Here is a 12,067-nt window from a genome sequence, read left to right as displayed (position 1 = left end):
TATTAGTATACATAAAACAATAAACATAATGGTATCTTAAGTACATTTTTACTTTTGTAATTTACACTTTCTTTTTTTAAGGTCATGTTATTCGTTTATTTTAAAAAATTTTAAATTAAATTTTCATACAATATAATTTGATGGTATTTAGATCCCCTCCCACACCCACATTTCCCTTTATTACCTCTTGCCCAATTTAATATACTCTATTATATATGTATATATATATACATATATAGTACTCTCTCTCTGCATATACATATCAAATCCTATGGTGTATAACTTGTGTTCCCAAATGTCCTTCAGTGTGGGTCCATCCATTGGAGCCTGGTTAACCTACCAAGAGTCCTGTTCTTCAAAGAGATGGTCTTTCCCCCTCTCATCAGTCATCAGTTGCCAAAATTTCCTTAGGTTGGGTTGGGGTTTCTTACTTCCCTATGTCTACACTTGAATTTTTGTCTGGTTTGAGTTTGCATAGGACTTGCACATGATGTCACCATTGCTGTGAGTTCATATGAGTAACTGACCAGTTGTCTGGAGAACTCCTTCCTTGTGGTCATCCACCACCCCTGGCTCTGGAAGGTCTATTTAAGTGAAGGGAGCTTACTTCTCTCTCCCATTTTGTCTGTCCACTACATCACCTTCCTGTTCCCTCTCCTCCAAAGGCAAATCATGTTAACAATCTGATGAGGCTCTAATAATTGTCTCTGTTTACTGATATAATACCATTTCTACATATATTTTGAACTTAGTATATAAATAAATGTGACACACTGAATTTTTTACTGCTGTAGTAATTATTAACAGCTTGTGTGATTTAGAGAATTTCATAAACAAAAATATATGGATCAAAAGAACCATTATTATAGGTTGGACTTGGTGGCTCTTGTCTTTAGTCTCAGCACTCAGGGGGTAGAGGCAGGCAGATCTCTATTAGTTTGAGGCCAGCCTGGTCTACATAGCGAGTTCCAGGCCATTATTGTATAAAATGATGCAGACTAATATTCTACTAACAGTTTCCAATAGTGTTACCTCTGTCTTGGGCTCAAACAACACTAAAATCAAGATGCAATATTTAAATTCATATTTCTTTTAGCAGCAACTGAAAACTGAATTTTAGTTCACATTGTATGTTACTTTCCAAACTCATTAACTAAAATTGAATTATGGAAATGTATGTGTAAATGAATGGACAACAACACACAATACAAACATGATCTTATAATGAAGTGAATAATTAAATGCATGGAATCACATTAGTTATAAGTAACCCACAATTGTTACCAACAACTAGCATTAAGATTAATTGAATGTAATTTAAATCTTAATTTTCCACAATTGAGCTTTAATTACGCGTTTTTTCGTTAAACATGTTTAATGAGAAGCTCTAATAACTCTAAAATAACAAGCTAGATTTAGAACAAAGTTCATTATCAAACTTATGAGCTATAGATAATCAGAATACTTTCTTATATTTAAAAAAAATTCATATGAGGCCTACGCTTCTTGATTCACCTGCCTCAGCCTCCAGCATGCTGAGATTATAGGCATGTACCACCCTACCTGGTCTCTTTGTTTTCTTGAGACAATATTGATTTTACCTTTGGCGCATGTTTTAGAGTTACCTCATCAATATTTAAAGACATGATAAAGTAATTATATCTAAATTATAGAATGAAGTGGTTAAAAATAAATGTGTATATAAATGTAATAAAATTTAAATTATATAAGTCTTGTTCTTTTAAATATAATGTTTTAATTGCTTCTCTGAGAATTTCATACAATATACTTTGATCATATTCATCCTTCATCCTCCTTCAACTCCTCCCAGATCCACTCAACCTCCCTACCCCTCCTAACTTCATGTTCTCTTTTATTTATGTTTCTAATAACCCATTGAATCCAGTATGTGCTGTCCATATGCTCCTGGGTGTGGGGCCATCCGTTGGGGTGTGGTTGGCTTACCAGGAGCCACACCTTAAGGAAAATTGACTCTCTCTTCCCAAAAAGCCATCAACTGTGCATAGCTCCTCAGTTAGGGGTGGAGGGCTTATGAAATCCTTCCCACTCCATGCTAGAATGATGACCGACTTAGTCTTGAGCAGGTCTTGTGCAGAAAACCACAGCTGTTGTGAGTTCATGAGTGCAGTGGTCCTGTCATGTCCAGAAAACACCATTTTGCTCTGGTCTTCCCTGACTGACCTCTGACTCTAACAATCTTACCACTCCCTCTTCCATGATGGTCCTTAATCCTTGGAGCTGGAGGCAGGGCAATATAAATGTCCTATTTGTGGCTCAGCAGTCCACTGACACCTATTCTATGCATTTTTACTAGCTGATAGTTTTTGCATTAACCACTGTCCACTGCACAAAGAAACATTGGATGAGATCTGAGAACTGTACTAATCTATGGCACAGAGATACCAATTTAGAGGGCAGTTTGATACTACATTCATTTAGCAGAACAATAGTAGGAGGTTCACCCCTATTGGACTGTAGGCTCCCCAACCATGGGTTCTTGGCCAGATTTATAGGACCGAGCATGTGTTTCCTCCTGTCCACAAGCCTTAAATCCAAGCAGAAAGTGATTGGTTACCTCCATAATATTAGTGCCACAATTGCACCCATGGGCATAAGTTTCTCTCTTGTGAGAAGAAAACATCAGTGCATATTTTCAAGAGAAGGAAGTAAGTTCTAGAATAAAGTCTGTGTGCATTCCTAATTATATTAAAAGCAAAAACTACATATATGTATACAAATGCAGAGAAAATACTTAACATGAAGTGACAAAGATATCGATGAAAAATTTAAATATGGATTGGATTTGTTAAGCTGCTCACACTGGTTGTACAGTATCAGTGAAAGAAGTGAGACTAGCAGTGATGAAAGAAACTCCACTTTTGGGGCTGGAGAGATGGCTGAGCAATTAAGAGCACTGGCTCTTCTTGCAGAGGACCTGGGTTTGATTCCCAGCACCCACATGGTGGCTAGCAACCACCCGCAAATCCAGTTCCAGGGGATCTGACACCCTTTTCTGACCTTCTTGGGCATTGCATGACATGGGTGTACTTACAAACGTGCAGGCAATACATTCATAAACATAAAATAAAAATATAAAAAAAATGGGACTGGAGAGATTGCTCAGTGGTTAAGATCATTACTGTTCTTGTAAAGGACCCAGAGTTGGTTCCCAACACCCACATGGCAGATAACAACTGTCTATAACTCCAGTTCCAGGGGAAACCGACACCTTCTTCTGACCTCTGAGGGCATTGCAGGACACAGGTGAACTCATATGCATGCAGGCAATATACTCATGCACATAAAACTAATAAATAAAATATAATAAAAAAGAAAAAGAAAAAAGAAACTCCACTTTTTACTCTAACACTTCTGTATCATGTAAGCTTTAGAGCTACATTACATTAAAAAATTATTTATATTACTCTAATAACAACTAACTAAAGAAGCCAAAGAAAAACCCCACATTGATTATGATTAGTTTGAAAGGCATCAACGGAAATCTAAACAACAAGTACATTCATTTCTCCTGTGGTTTAATGAAGTCCTCAATAGGCACTGTTCACAGTAAGGATTCTTTCCAAATCCCTGCTCTACTTTCTCCAAGTGTGGCTCTCATCTTCAGTAACCAGAATGCACTGTGGCCCTCACTCCTGCATCCTAGACAGTAAGGCAAAGAAGAAACAAGAAAGATGCTGGGTTCCAGGAAACCACCACATGCATTATGTCCTATTACCTGGAGCTTTGTCACAAGCCCACATATAGATGCAGAATAGACTGGAATGAGTAGTTTTCCCTTCTGGAGGCCACTTACATAGCTTAGCAATAAGGATTAAGAAGAAAGGAAGAGAGGACATGTGGCATTTGTCTTTCCAGGTCTGTTATTTCACTCACTATAATGTATTCCATTTCCATCTGCTTAGCAGCAAATTTCATAGTTTTATTTTTCTTTATTCTTGAATATAATTCCATTGTGTATATGTAGCAGATTTTCATTATCCATTCGCCAATTGATGGACATCCAGACTGCTTCATTTTCTAGCTATGATATTCTTTGGTTTTGCTTTGTTTTTTTGAGACAGGGTCTCACTATATAACCCTGCTGGCTGGCTATATGTAAACCAGACTGGCCTTGAATTTACAAAGATCCAAACACTTATGACTCCTGGGAAGGAGGGATTAAAGATGTGTACTACACCTGGTTATTTCCTAACTACTGTGAATAGAGCAGCAACAAACATGGCCACCAAGTATTTCTGTAGTAGAGTAACAAGTCTTTTCATGTCTCTTATTTGTGCATCCTTCCTCAAAATCTTAAAAATTTTTTCATTTATTTATTTTTATTTTATGTATATAAATGTTTTGCCTGCATGTATTTAAGTGTGCCTCTGCATGCAATGCCCACAGAGGCCAGAAGAGAGCATCAGATCACTGGAACTGGAGTTATGAAGGGTCGTTAACTGCCATGTGGGTGCTGGGAACCAAACCTGGGTCCTCTGCAAGAGCAGTTAGTGTTTTGCTGAGCCAGCTCTCTAGCCCCAAAGTTCCAAATCTTTAGATTTGAGTATATAACCTGGAGTAATTGTTGTGCCCAGAGAACGGACCCCCAAGAATAACCACAGAATCCAAAGGGCATGCAAGAACAAAGAGTCTTTATTCGGGCTTAAGCTCAGGCTCTCAGACCTCACCAATGCAATGGATCTGTGCTGAGAGCCCCGATTGCAGGGGGTGGAAGCTTTTTATAGGTTCCAGACAAAGAATAACAGAGTTACATCTTGATTGGTCCAAAGAGCCCGTGTGCACCAACACACTTTTGAATTGATTGGCTACTAGGGATGTATCCTTGGACGTCTCTCATTGGTGGGTGTTATCCTCAGTGCTGTGGAATGTGCTGACTGTTATCTGTGGGGCCAGAAGTCTCTGTTCCTACCTTATAAAGCTGTTATATGCCTGAGCTTGCTTGATCTATAGCCTCTGGGGTGGGGGTGGTAGGTGAGATTACAACATGCCTGGGCATGTTCAGGCTTGTCTAAACAACTAGTCAAAATAGGGTCAACACAGTTTGTCCTTTCAGTCAAGCGATCAAGCAGTTTACAGAAGAGAAAAAGAGTAGTTAGTCCTAGAGAGTGAGGGTAGTCTCCTGGGGTTAAGGGGGCATGCATGGGCTTGTCTTACCCATAGTCTGTAGTCTAGGGCAGGGGAAATTTATGGTTTCTGAGAAAAGAAACCAAAGCCAATATGGCTTCAGCTCTTCATAACCACAGAAGCCAGGAAAGTAGAGAAAGGGATTATGGGGGTTGGAGGGAGGATCTAGATAGGGGGTTAGTAGGACACAGGTACTATGAAGGGGGAAAGAGAAAAATGAGAGGTGCTTAACTAGGGAGGGAGGATAATACAAAGGGAGAGGAAGAAAAAATAACACTAAGGACGCTTGAAAAATTCATGCAGAAACATTATTTTATAAGCTTAAAACACACACACACACACACACACACACACACACACATGGTTTAAGTGGAGTTATCCCACATAGGATGATAATGTTCCCCCCAGGAGCCATGGACCATCTAACAAAAATCTCAGTGCTAGGCAAGAGAATCCTCCCCTTGTTAGAGGGGTCTGAGAGACTCCATAAACAATAGATACTATTTCCATTGCCCTTGATTACCTCCCAGAACTTGAAGGACATACCCTATTGTTGAGAATAATACACACTTAGATCACCAGATTTGGAGTAATCAAGGTGGAAGTGACCTGAAAGTCTCTTTTCTGAGGACTAACTCTCATAGTATCAGAAGGTGCTATGCAAGTTGCCAAGGGAGAAAAGCAATCAGTAGTCCTACCCAGTTGTAAAGCCTTTGAACCACAACAATGACTGGCCCAGCAAGATATCCCCAATGGTGCAATAGTGCACTAATATCTCAGGTGGCAACCAACAACTGTCTAATTGGACTTAAGACCCATTCGATAGAAGGGAAGTCAGGCTTGGCACTATAAAACTAGCCAAGAACCCATGGCTGGAGAGGTCATAAACCCCACAGGAGAGCCTATCACTGCTATTTTGCTACATCAATATAGCTTCCAAATATATGCTACTTACTCTTATACCTACAGATAAGTGCAGCTCTCACCCATCACCAATGATGCTTCCCCCTCTCCCCAGCAGATGGAAGTTTCTACAGAGATCCACAACTGTTCAAAATCCAGAGAATAACTGGCTATGGGGTGCCCAGCCCCAGTGGTACATTTACAACACAACCCCTACATCTAAGGCTCAGGGAGCATCATGGAAGAAGGGGCAGGAAGATTGGAAGAGCCAGAATGCAAGTTAGTGTCTTCTAGAAATGACAAGGATAATATACCCATGAAATTTCAACAATATGATTTCCTGAAAAAGACCTGCACAATGACCACACTAGTGGGTGTGCAATGTGGATGTGGTAAAACTTAGCTGTAGGTAATCAATGACTGCTGAATAAGGGAGAATCAATTTTCTCCAGGGACAAATTCCCTGATAGGTTAACCATTTCTAAGTGGTCAGTCCTAAACACATGAGCATATGGACAACACTAATTGGATGCACTAATACATATATATATATATATATATGAATTTGAGAGGAGGCAATGGGTGGACAGGGGAGAAGTTGGAGAGGGAGAGCTGGAAATGATGTAAATATAGTGTACTTATGTATAAAATTCTCAAAAAAAGTAAAAAAATTATTTTAAAAAAATCAAGACGGGCAAGATGGATAATAGAGACTTCAAACCAGGAGCTTTCCAATTAATTCAGATACACTTTGGACTGCTAAAACAACGTAGTTGCTGTGTAGGAGAGTAAGTATCTGAAAGTTGCTTATCTGAAGGAAGTTCCCTAAAGAAAGATGAAGTAATGATATTGAGAGAAGCAAGCGACTTGAAAATCTAGGTTGCCATGAATTTGGAGAAGTGCACACTGAAACTCAAGGGCAGAAGGGAAATGCTAAATTAGAGGAAGGAAGTAAATTAATATAAGGAAAACATTGATTAATCTTTCTTCTTATGTAAGATTTTTGATGACTGTCATGATCTGAATAAATTCTTAAATTTGTATGTTGATGCCTAATTACAGTGTGGAAATATTAAGAGGTGAGACCTTTATGGGGTACATCACAAGGCTATGCCCTCATGGATGGGACTGATCTAATTAAAGAGATGTAAGGGAGCTTATGGTCTTTTACCAGGTGAAGACACAACATGCCTCTTCTCTGAAGGACACAGCTTTCAAGGAGCCATCCTGGAAGCAGAAGCCAGGCCTTCATCACACATCAAACCTGCTTGTGCCTTGACCTTGGACTTCATGGCCCCTAGGACTGGAAAAAATAAATTTCTTTTATTTACAAGTTACCACATTTCATGTGTTCTGTTATAATAGCACAGTGGAACTAAGACAGCAATGAACTTACTGAGAGGAAGTGACAGGATTCAGGGGACACTGACTGTGCCTCTATGTCAGGAAGACCCGGCTCCAGCATTAGCATAGTACTTGTAAGTGGAGTTAACACACTTTTTATTTATTATTTTTATTTTATGTGTATAAATGTACTGCCTGCATGTATGTAAAGGCACCCATGTCATGCAATGCCTGCAGAGGTCAAAAGAGGGTATCAGATTCCCCTGGAACTGGAGTTACAGATGGTTGTTACTCATCACGTGGGTGCTGGGAAAACCTGGGTCCTCTGTAAGAGCAACCAGTGCTCTTAATCACTGAGCCATCTCTCTAGTCCCATTTCTATGTTTTTATTCACATTTAAGAAATAGTCAGCTGGAGAGATGGCTCAGCGGTTAAGAACACTGGTTGTTCTTGCAGAAGACCCAGGTTCAAATTCCCGCACCCACATAGATATTGAAGAGAGAGAACACTCAAAATAACAGGAACTTCTGAAAAATAAATTCAAAGGGAAAAGAACAAAATTTAAGAGTTGTATTTTAATGAGACTGGAGAGACAATTCAGCAGTTAAGACCACTGGATGCTCTGGCAGAGGATCAGAGTTCAGTTCTCAGTACCCATACATAGCAGCTAACAACTGTCCAAAACTCCAGTTCCAGGGGATCTGACAGCCTCTTCTGACCTCCGTGGGCATTGCACGACATGGGTGCACTTACCTACATGCAGGCAATACACACATACACATAAAAAAAAAAATAATAAATAAAATTTTTTTTTAAAAAATAGCAAGTGTGTGCCTGTGGATTTTGGAGTATACTTCCTTAAAACTGTAGATGTTAAAAAGTAATATTTAAAGCCACAAATGTTAGTTTTAAATTTCTATCCACAAAGGAAAAAGATTATTTAAACGGTCTTCTTAAGCTATTACAACATAATTTCACCTTTTCATTGTTTTGTTTTATTTTGCTCAACTTAGCTCCTTGCCCAGTAGTATATTTTACAGACATTTTTGTGCACCATTCAAGCTGGTCTGCCTACAGGCTTTCAATAGTGTTTTGTTTTGTCTTTTAATCTGAGGTAAACTGGCTTACAAGTGGCTGAAATGTAAGCTAAGCCACCAAAAGATAATGGATTTAAAAAAATACTACCAACAACCTTTGGAATGAAAGTCACATCTCTTAAAATAGGGAAATGTTTGTATTTCATCTGCCAGCCACCTTTAATATTCTAGTAAGGAACTATTATTTCATATCTTTAGGGTGGTTATATATGTTAATGTGAGACTATCAGGTACTGAATATTGATAATCAACCTTAACTAAAGCAGTCACAAGAATAACAGCCATTAATTAGCCCAAGGTCTTTCCAACAAGTTCATGTGCACTTCATAAAAAAGAAATCAAGTGAACTGATAAACATTAAGTGTTTATAAAGTATTTATTTATTTATTTGCTAAGTAAGAGGAAGTGGACTAATTGTGAAACCCCCAGTTTCCTTTTCTCTAAACCAGTAGCTATTGCTGGCCACTAGTATGTTGTTGCCTTTGCAGGAAGTTGCAAAAATAAGAGAGAGAGAAAAGGAAAGCAAGTTGACATTATTTTTAGCTTTCCTCTGATTTCGATATGACTACAGTGCTTACTTTTTCTCATGGCGGCTAATGTAACTATTCAAGGGAGGAAAATGAAGCAGCCAAGGACATTGGGAAAATTGGGTGATTATCATGAAGCTGACCTCCTAGAATCTAGACCTTGAGAGCTTTTCTGTTCTGCTCCTCAATGGCAGGGATCCTATTATGTAGAGATCACATATTTCCCATTTTAGGTCTCTCCCAAACAGAGAATCTGTGCCTTGGGAAAAATAATATATACTTCCAAGCTTCGGGCCCTTCTCTGAATGGTAACTGTGGTGCATACAAAACTTAAGAGCAAGTTTACTGAAATGATGAAGGATTTACAAACTGAGTTGAACACACTTAGGAGGATTTCTTTTTGCAAAACTTTAGTTTAGTGTAGGGAAATACCATATTACTATCAGGAATTGGTAAACTATAGTCTGTCTCTCTCATTTTTGCAGACTGCAAGCTGTGAATGACGTTTACATTTTTTTTTTTTTTTTGGTCTTTTTGAGACAGGGTCTCCTGTAGCCCCAGCTGTCCTGGAACTCACTATGTAGACCATGCTGGCCTTGAACTCACAGAGATCCGCCTGCCTCTGCCTCCCAAGTGCTGGGATTAAAGGTATGTGCCACCACGCCTGGCTGACTTTTACATTTTTAATAAACAGAAAAGAGTAAGAATTAATTTTACGACATGTATAAATATAAAATTTAAACTTCAAAGTTTATAGAAATCTGTTTTCTCCTTTATTATATAAGTATCTATACAGTGTCTTCAGATTTGCTTTTTGGGAGGCAGAGGCAGGCAGATCTCTGTGAGTTCAAGGCCAGCCTGGTCTACATAGTGAGTTCCAGGACAGCTGGGGCTACAGGGAGACCCTGCTTCAAAAAGACAAAAAAAAACCAAAAAACAAAAAACAAACAAAAAACCAGACAGGCATGGTAGTACATGCCTTTAATCCCAGCACTTGGAAAGTAGAGGCAGGTGGATCACTAAGAACTCCAGGCCAGCCAGGGAGTATATAGGGATACCTTGTCAAAATAAAAAGTAAAGACATAAAAGCTTGAAGATCACAGGATTGGAAATACACAGATCTGGAGTGAGCCACAGAGTTATAATTTACTGTTAATATGAGCAAAAAACTTAATTTTCTAAGTGAAGTTCTTCATCTATAAAGTGGCCATACAAATAGCTTTTACCTCAGAGTTAAATGGGATCATGCATTTAATATGCTTAATACAATACCTACTGGAGAGTAAGGATTCAACACACTATAATTTTTGCTATTATTGTTGTTTTACCATAAATTTATTTATATTAAGCAAAATAACAACGCTAAATGCAGAGGAAATTTCAAGATACACTAGAAACTATAATATATTCTACCATATTATATGGAGGAATTTTAAAACTTATTTTAAAGTCATTTTGAATTAAACAATGACAGTTTCACTGAGAACAGGAAAATATAGGTAAATCTTATGTTATGATAGAAGTACTAAAGTCAGATTTAACTCTCTAGAGAGAACTGGTGTAAGTCACATGTTTGAATTCAGCAAAACCTTGTTCTTCAGATATTTTTACTTGTTAAATTCTGCTCAGTTATTAGGGTGAGAAAAGAAAATGACAACTCCACAGACTCAATGGATAATTATTTTGCCGACTAAAGGAACAATTTTGCCTGCAGTCACAATTTTAAAGTGCTAAAGTCAGCACTTCTCTGCAAAGAAGAGTAGTGTCCCAGCATTTGAACATACAGATGAGCCTTTAACTTGAAAAACAGTTGTATTGAGATAAAACTCATGTAAGATAAAACTGATCAATTTAAAGTGCACAATGCAATGGTTTTCAGTGCACTCAGAGTTATTCTACCACAGCAATAATCAAGTTTGGAACATTTTTATTAGCCCCCAAAATACATGGTGCTCATTAGCAGTAACTCTTGAACCCTCAGTCCCTACCAACCCCTGGCCTATTTTCTGTCTCTCTAGACTTGAATGGACTTACACAACATGTTGTCTTTGTGAATGGCTTTATTTTTGAGTATGTTTTTTTGAGGTTTGTTCACTTTGTGGTCAGTCATTATTGCTTTGTATCTGATTATTGCCGAATAATTTTCCCTGTCTGGATTTTATCACATTTTGTTTGTCAATCATTTGATGGACATTTGGAGCATACTCAACTCCTAATGTATTTAACTCCTTTTGTTGTGAGTGAGGCCCCATTCTGATATAGCAATGGCTTGTTAACCACATTGATGGAACTGTTCTTGCAAGGCCAGAAATTAAGCACTGTGAAAATACATGAGAAGTGCTCAGTCTTTTTAGTAACCAAGGAAGTGCGACAAAGACCACAATGAGGTATTGTTTTGTCCTTAATTGGTAAAATATTAATGTTGGCTAATACTCATTTAGAACAATGAGATTTCATACATTGTTGGGGGAAATGTTTGAATGTCTCAAAAAAAAAAAAAAAAGAAGAAGAAGAAGAAGAGGAAGAAAAGAAAAGCAACACCTCAAAACAATTGACAGGAAATTTAGTAGTGGGGAGTGGAAATGCAGTAAACCCCAAGAGGTTAGATATTGTATGACACTCTTTATGAATTTGAAAAACAAGCAAAATCAAACATCGTCTGAGTGTATGTATATACAATCAAATCAAACAAAAGTATGCTCAGCAATCCCAAACAATTTTGTGATTGTAGCTTGCATTCTGGGTTGTAACAGAGGAGGGGCACATATGTAGGTGTAATTTAATGTTCTTGGGTTAGGGATGATGTCAAGGAGTCCACTATAAACAAATATAAAGGAGGGCTGTTACGGATTATCGTGAACCAACAAATATGATTAATGAACTGGGCTTATCTGATGTCTAAGTAAATAATGAGAAAGAAAAGCAAATAAAAGTAACTCATGTACATTGTAAAGAATCAGATACACGTAAAAGTTTCACTAGTTTAGGGGCAGGCTCCGATTCAGATGAAAGCAGTGACTGCCCAGAGTT

The sequence above is a fragment of the Nannospalax galili genome, unplaced genomic scaffold, assembly GCF_000622305.1.
Source record: "Nannospalax galili isolate Female #2095 unplaced genomic scaffold, S.galili_v1.0 scaffold3109, whole genome shotgun sequence".
Taxonomy (NCBI): Eukaryota; Metazoa; Chordata; class Mammalia; order Rodentia; family Spalacidae; genus Nannospalax; species Nannospalax galili.
Note: the sequence above shows the minus strand (reverse complement) of the source record.